This window comes from Melopsittacus undulatus, unplaced genomic scaffold, assembly GCF_012275295.1.
Source record: "Melopsittacus undulatus isolate bMelUnd1 unplaced genomic scaffold, bMelUnd1.mat.Z mat_scaffold_313_arrow_ctg1, whole genome shotgun sequence".
NCBI lineage: Eukaryota > Metazoa > Chordata > Aves > Psittaciformes > Psittaculidae > Melopsittacus > Melopsittacus undulatus.
Window position 1 is genome coordinate 1 of NW_022994232.1, and position 6882 is coordinate 6882.

The following is a 6882-nucleotide window of genomic DNA, read 5'->3' on the forward strand; positions in this document are numbered from 1 at the left end:
CCCCACTTTCTCAGCCTGTCTTCATATGGGAGGTGCTCCAGTTCCCTGATCATCCTCGTGGCCCTCCTCTGGACTTGTTCCAACAGTTCCATGTCCTTTTTTTGTTGAGGACATCAGAACTGCACACAGTACTCCAAGTGAGGTCTCACGAGAGCAGAGTAGAGGGACAGGATCACCTCCTTTGACCTGCGGTCACGCTTCTTTTGATGCAGCCCAGAATACGGTTGGCTTTCAGGGCTGTAGGTGCACACTGCTGCTCATGTTCATTTTCTCATTGACTAACACCCCCAAGTCCTTCTCTGCAGGGCTGCTCTGAATTTCCTTTTTGCCCAGCCTGTAGCTCTGCCTGGGATTGCTCCGACCCAGGTGTAGGACCTTGCACTTGGCATGGTTAAACTTCATGAGGTTGGCATCAGCCCACGTCAAAAGCATGTCAAGGTCCTTCTGAATGGCATTCCTTCCCTCTAGCGTATCAACCAAACCACACAGCTTGGTGTCATCGGCAAACTTGCTGAGGGCACACTCAATCCCATTGTCCATGTCAGCGACAAAGATATTAAAACAAGACCGGTCCCAACACTGATCCCTGAGGGACACCACTCGTTACTGGTCTCCCTGGCAGTGTTCAAGACCAGGTTGGATGAAGCCTTGGGTGATGGTCTAGTGTGAGGTGTCCCTGCCCATGGCAGAGGGGTTGGAACTAGGTGATCTAAGGTCCTTTCCAACCCTAACTATTCTATGATTCTATGATTCTATGTTCAGATGGCTGTCAAGCATTCGCAGGGTAAAGCCAAAGCACAGCATTGTACCAGCTACTAGGAAGAAAATTATCTCAGCTGAAACTAGGATAGTATCCACCCCTTATTCCATACCATTCATGGCATGCCAGGTCTCGCACTTCCCACCATCACCTTTCCCGTCTTCCGATAGGTTATATATGTATATATATGTATATATGTACACACAGATATCATACCCTTAGTCTGTTGACCATCCCTAGAAAAGTTAGTTTTCCTCATTCAGTTAATTACTTGAGGCTCTATCTGTCATAACAGTTTCTCTGGGCAGGAAAGACAGATGGTGTGTGGTGTTGGATTGTTGCATGCTGAAATTCGTTCTGATTCTATCACCACTGCACTTGTCCAGTTTTATCAAAGTTCATTCTTCATTAATGTGGTGATCAAAAGGGAGTCAGGTTCAGATCCTCATATCTGGAGCAGTGGACATGGGTGCCATGAGGCGTCTAGTAGTGCTGGGTGTATAGGTTCCCTGGAAGTGATAATAGCAAATGTTATGCAGCATCACACAGTTCAACTCACTGGCTGTTTTCACCCAAAGTCAAATCTCCTTGAGGTACACAACTGACTTCCCCATCCTCCCATATTGCCCACCAAGTACACCCCATTCCTTGAGCAAAAGCAACCCTATGACTGGGTTTGCCTTTACCTGAAGGAGGAATAACCTCAGCCTATTCTTTATGTGCACCACAGGAGTTTTATCCCCCTCCATGGTATGTGAAAATACGGTGTTCTGGGTAGCGGCACAGGGCACAGCATATGTTTCCAGCTGTCCGGTGGTTGCTTCCATGGTGCTTACCTTGGCGGGTCAGTGGGGGTGTGATAATCGGCCAGACCTGCCAATATTTATAGTTCATCCATCATGCTTCATACCAGTGAGACATTATAAATACTCTGCTTGCTTAATTACAGTGCATGTTTTGCATTAATTAATAACCTGGGCAATAGTGTTCATGGACAAGGCCACCTTTTCATCACAAGCTCATCTATATGTTGCATCTATGCTCTAATGGCCCGAGGTGTCATGGGCCCACTGGGATAAAAATAATTCACCCTTATGTTGCAAATCTAAATACATCTGAGTCACCTCAGTCTGAACAGCTTGATCCACCTGTTGGTGGTTCTGATGTTCCTCAGTGGCCTGACTCTTGGATACATGAGCATCTACATGGCATACCTTCACAACCAGGTTCTGCACCCAGCCAGTGACATCTTGCTACAATGTGACAGCCCAGATGGGTTTACCTCTGTGTTGCCAGTTGCTCTGCTTTGATTGCTGCAACCACCCCCACAGGGCATTTGCTACCATCCATGAGTCAGTATAGAGACAAAGTATTGGCCATTTCTCTTGTTCAGCAGTGTCCAAGGCCAGCTGGATGGCTTTCACCTCGGCAAACTGACTAAATTTACCCTCTCCTTCAGCAGTTTCCACAGTTTGTCATAGGGGACTCTATGCAGCTGCCTTCCATCTCCAATGCTTTCCCACAGTACGTCAGGACCTATCAGTAAACAAGGCATATTGCTTCTCATTTTATGTTTGTTTGTTGTATAGTGGGGCCTACTCAGCATGTGCCACCTCATCCTCTGGTGACACTGCAAAATCTTTGCCCTCTGGCCAGTCCATGATGACTTCTAGGGTTCCTGGACAACTGGGATTTCCTGTTTGAGCTCGTTGTGTGATCATTGCAACCCGTTACTCCACATAGCATCTGTTGCATGATGTGTAGAGGGGACCTTCCCTTTGCACATCAGCCCAGCACAGGCAACCAGGGTGTCAGGAGGTGCTGTGCTTCACTACCAATCATTTCTGAAGCAGCTTGAACCCCTTCATAAGCTGCCAGTATCTCTCTTTCATTTAGAGTATAGCAGGCCTCAGATCCTCTGTATTCCTAACTCCAAAAGCCTAGGCACTGACCTCGAGTTTCCCCTGGAGCTTTCTGTCCAAGGCTTCATATAGGACCATTCCCCCAGCTGTAGAGTACATTTTTCACATTTTGCCCTGTCTGGACTGGCCCAAGGGCTGCTGTATGATCTTTCTCCTTTTTAACTTGTTCAAAGGCTTTTTAGTGTGCAGGGCCCCATTTGAAGTTCTTCTTCTCATCAAGGTCCTTCTGGATGGTGTCCTTTCCCTCCAGCATGTTGACAGCACCCCACAGCTTGGTGTCCTTGGCAAACTTGCTGAGGGTGCAGTCAATCCCACTCCATGTCAGTGCCAAAGATTTTGAACAGTGGTGGTCCCAATACCGAGCTATGAGGAACACCACTGGTCTCCACTTGAACATCTAGCCGTTGACCACAACTTTTTGAGTGCGACTATCCAGCCAATTCCTTTTCCACCAAGTGGTCTATCCATCAAATCCATGCCCCTCCAGTTTAGAGGCAAGGATGTTGTGTGGGACAATGTCAAATGCCTTGCACAGTCCAGGTAGATGATGTCAACTGTTCTTTCCTTATCCACCAATACCATGGCCCTGTCATAGAAGGCCACCAGATTTTCCAGGCATGATTTGCCTTTTGTGAAGCCCTGTTGGCTGTCATCAATCACCCCTTACTGTCCAGGTGCCTTATCATAGTTTCCAGGAGTATCTGCTCCATGATCTTGCTGGGCACTGAGGTGAGACTGCCTGGCCTGTAGTTCCCTGGGTATTCCTCCTTTTTTCCCTTTTTAAAAATGTAGGTTATGTTTTCCCTTTCCCAGTTAGCAAGAACTTCACCAGATTGCCATGACTTCTCAAATATGATGGATAATAGCTTGGCAACTTCCCTCAGGACCCGCAGATGTATCTTGTCAGGTCCCATGGACTTGTGCACCTTCAGGTTCCTTAGATATCTTGAACCTGATTTTTTCCTATAGCAGGTGGTTCTTCATTTTACCAGTCCCTGTCTTTGACTTCTGTGACTTGGACAGTGGGGCTGGAACTTTTGCTGGTGAAGATGGAAGCAGAAATGTCATTGGGTACGTTGGCCTTCTCCATGTCCTGGGTAAGCAGGTCTTTCATTTCCTTATTTCCTTCGGGGGGGGGGGGGAATGCGCTTCCTTATCCCCAGTGTCCCTATATAAGGCTTTTTTGTAGTCCTTAATGTTCTTGGTCAGATTGAGTTCTGTCAGGGCTTTAGCTTTCCTAAGTTGATCTCTGGCTGCTCTGACTATTTCTCTGTATTCTTCCCAGGCTACCTGTCCTTGTTTCCACCCTCTGTAGGCTGAGGTTTTATCCTGGAGTTTGTTCAGGAGCTCTTTGCTCATCCACACGGGCCTCCTGGTTTCTTGCCTGACTTCCTCTTTGTTGAGATGCATCTCTCCTGAGCTTTGAGGAGGTGACCCTTGAATATTAAACAGCTTTTTGTGCCCCTCTTCCTTCCCGGACTTCCACCCATGGCACCTCCACCAAGCAAATCCCTCAAGGTCAAAGTCTGGCCTCCTGAAGTCCAGAGTAGCAAGCTTGTTGCGCACCCTCTTTGCCACCCTAAGGATCTCAAGCTCTGCTTTTTTATGGTCACTGCAGCCACAGCTGCCCTCCAGGTTCATGTTTCCCGTTAGCCCCTCCCTGTTGGTAAGAACAAGGTCCAGCACAGCCACTCTCCTCATTAGCTCCTCTATCAATCGAAGAAGGAAGTTATCACCAATGCATTCCAGGAACCTCCTGGATTGCTTGTACTCTGCTGTGTTGTCCCTCCAGCAGATATCAGGGTGGTTGAAGTTCCCTGTGAGGACCAGGCCTTGTGAATGTGAGGCTGCACCTGTCTGTCTATAGAGGGCCTCATCCTCTCGGTCTTCCTGGTCAAGTGGCCTGTAGTGGATCCCCACTGTAATGTACCCTGTCCCTGCCCTCCCTTTAATCCTGATCCATAAGCTCTCAGTCAGCTCCTCATCCATCTCCAGGTGGAGCTCTGTGCACCCTAGCTGATCATTGATTTAGAGGGTGACACCCCCTCCTCATCTCTCCATCTTCTTTCCTGAAGAGTCTGTATCCCTCCATTCCAACATTCCAGTCATAGGAGTCATCCCACCACGTCTCTGTGATGCCAATGAGGTCATAGCCCTTCAGGTGTGAACCTGCTCCAGGCTCTGGGCATTGTCAGGGTCTGACTGGAGTATCTTATGATTATAAGTATTGTTTATGATCCCAAGAGTGAAATTAAGATGCAAATGAGGTCAAGTACCGTAATTGAACAGTTGGTTTATTACAAGAAGACAATTATTATAAAAAGGGAAATTATTATAAAACAGGGGATAGCGATAGGACAGATGGGAAAAAAAAAGACAGAAAAGAAGCAAGAATTTGTGGTGCAGAGAGAAAGATAGTCACCACCGTGGATCCAGTGGTGTCCCAGGGATCTGTAGTCAATATCGGAGCTGGTAGGAGTCCTCCAGGGTCCGTAGTTGGTATTGGAGCTGAGTGTCCCCAAGAATCCATCGTAGTCGTCGGAGGTGGGTGGGTATCCTTGTGGGAGTGTCCTTCTGGAGTAGTCCTCTTGAAGGTGTGCCCATGGAGTTGTCTCTCTTGCTGATTACCTTTTCCCCCTTTTATAATGAGTTGGGGGGGAGTACCTCCGTTCTTAACGTCACATATTACATATTCCTGGTGGACCAGTTTCCCTGGTCTTGCAGCCAGCTCTAGGTGACTGCAGTCCTTCCAGGGCAGCGACGGCCCCTTCACTTTGGGTATTGCTTGTATCTTTCCCTGCAATTTGATCCCCACAGCTTTCAGGGAGTTGGGAAGGCCCCAAATGAGGGGAGTCATACGTTTGGGATCGACTGACATCATCATCGGGAACTCCTGTTTAAGTTCCCGATCATACATCATTTGCAGACATGCTGCTTTCTGTACATTTTCTACCAACTGTTCAACTGTCTCTGTGATGGTGAGGGGATCTCCCTTTCCAAAGGGTTAAGTCCTCCAGCCCAATAAGCTGCTCTTTGAGTTAAGGACCAGGGTGCATGGCGGTCACTGGTGGTTAAAAATACTCCTGGCCCCCAATATCTTTCAGCTTCCTTCTCACTTAGTAAAATTCGATCTCCCTCAGACAGAGATACTCTCCAAACATATTTGGTTTCTGATTCCTTTGGAGAATGACCAAAGTCCTTTTTAAGTTTAGCTAATTCCGTAGCAGTATATGGAACCTCCTTGATGGCAATTTGTGGGAACTCGTCCTCTCCCCCTTTGTAATTCTGGTTTTATCAAGGGTCAGAGAGAAGTGTCAGGAACGTTTAATTTTTCTAACCTTAGTTTTGCCTCTTCCCAGGTCACTGTGGGGGTATTTATTCAATTGTTTTCTCTGACCCTGGACAGGTGCTTTTCTCTTCAAGGACTTGCTCTTTCAGGACTAATTGCAAATAGTTAGCCTGATTTTTCTCTTTGTCTAACTGTTCTTTTAATTTAACTACCTGGTCCTGCAGGCCTCTTGTAAAATTTGTATGAACTGAGATTCAGCTGTTTGTTGTTCTCTGCCCTCTACTGCAGCAGCCAAACTGGCGCCCAGTACAGCACAGACAATTGATTTACCCTTTCCCGGACGGAGTTTTGCATCCTTCTGCAGGGCGCTTACTTAGTCTGTTACGCTTTGCAAATTATGCCAATTTTTCTCTGCCCACTCTACCCCTGGCAGAGAGGAGTGAGCCTTATGTTTCTCTAAAAGACCACACAACACAACTCTGCCCTGAGGGGCAGCTTCACTGCTATTCGTTTCTGAATGGGACAGTTGTCTCAAGGAGGCAGCAGTTTTGCTTCAACAAAACCCACCCCTGAAGTCCCTGAGAGGTACACACGTAATACCTTACACTTTACGTGACATTACGGTACTTTTCACTGCAAGGGATCCTGTCCATGATGCCAGTTTAATTGTCAGGGTCTGACTGGAGAAAACCTCAGTGTCGGGCCTGTTTCGTTCGTGTTCTCAAGAGTGAAATTAAGACACAAACGAGATCAAGTACCGTAATCGATCAGTTGGCTTATTACAAAAAGACAGTTATTATAAAAAGGAAAATTATTATAAAACAGGGGGAAAAAGATAGAAAAGAAGCGAGAATTTGGGGTGCAGAAAGAGAGAGAGAATGTCACCACCGTGGATCTAGCAGTGTCCCAGG

General features: G+C 47.1%; 1 pseudogene; it reads right to left on the reverse strand.

The window, feature by feature from the left end:
• Nucleotides 1–3792: 3792 nt before the first annotated feature.
• On the reverse strand, nucleotides 3793–6624 carry LOC117438442 (uncharacterized; annotated as a pseudogene).
• Between the last annotated feature and the right edge of the window lie 258 nt (nucleotides 6625–6882).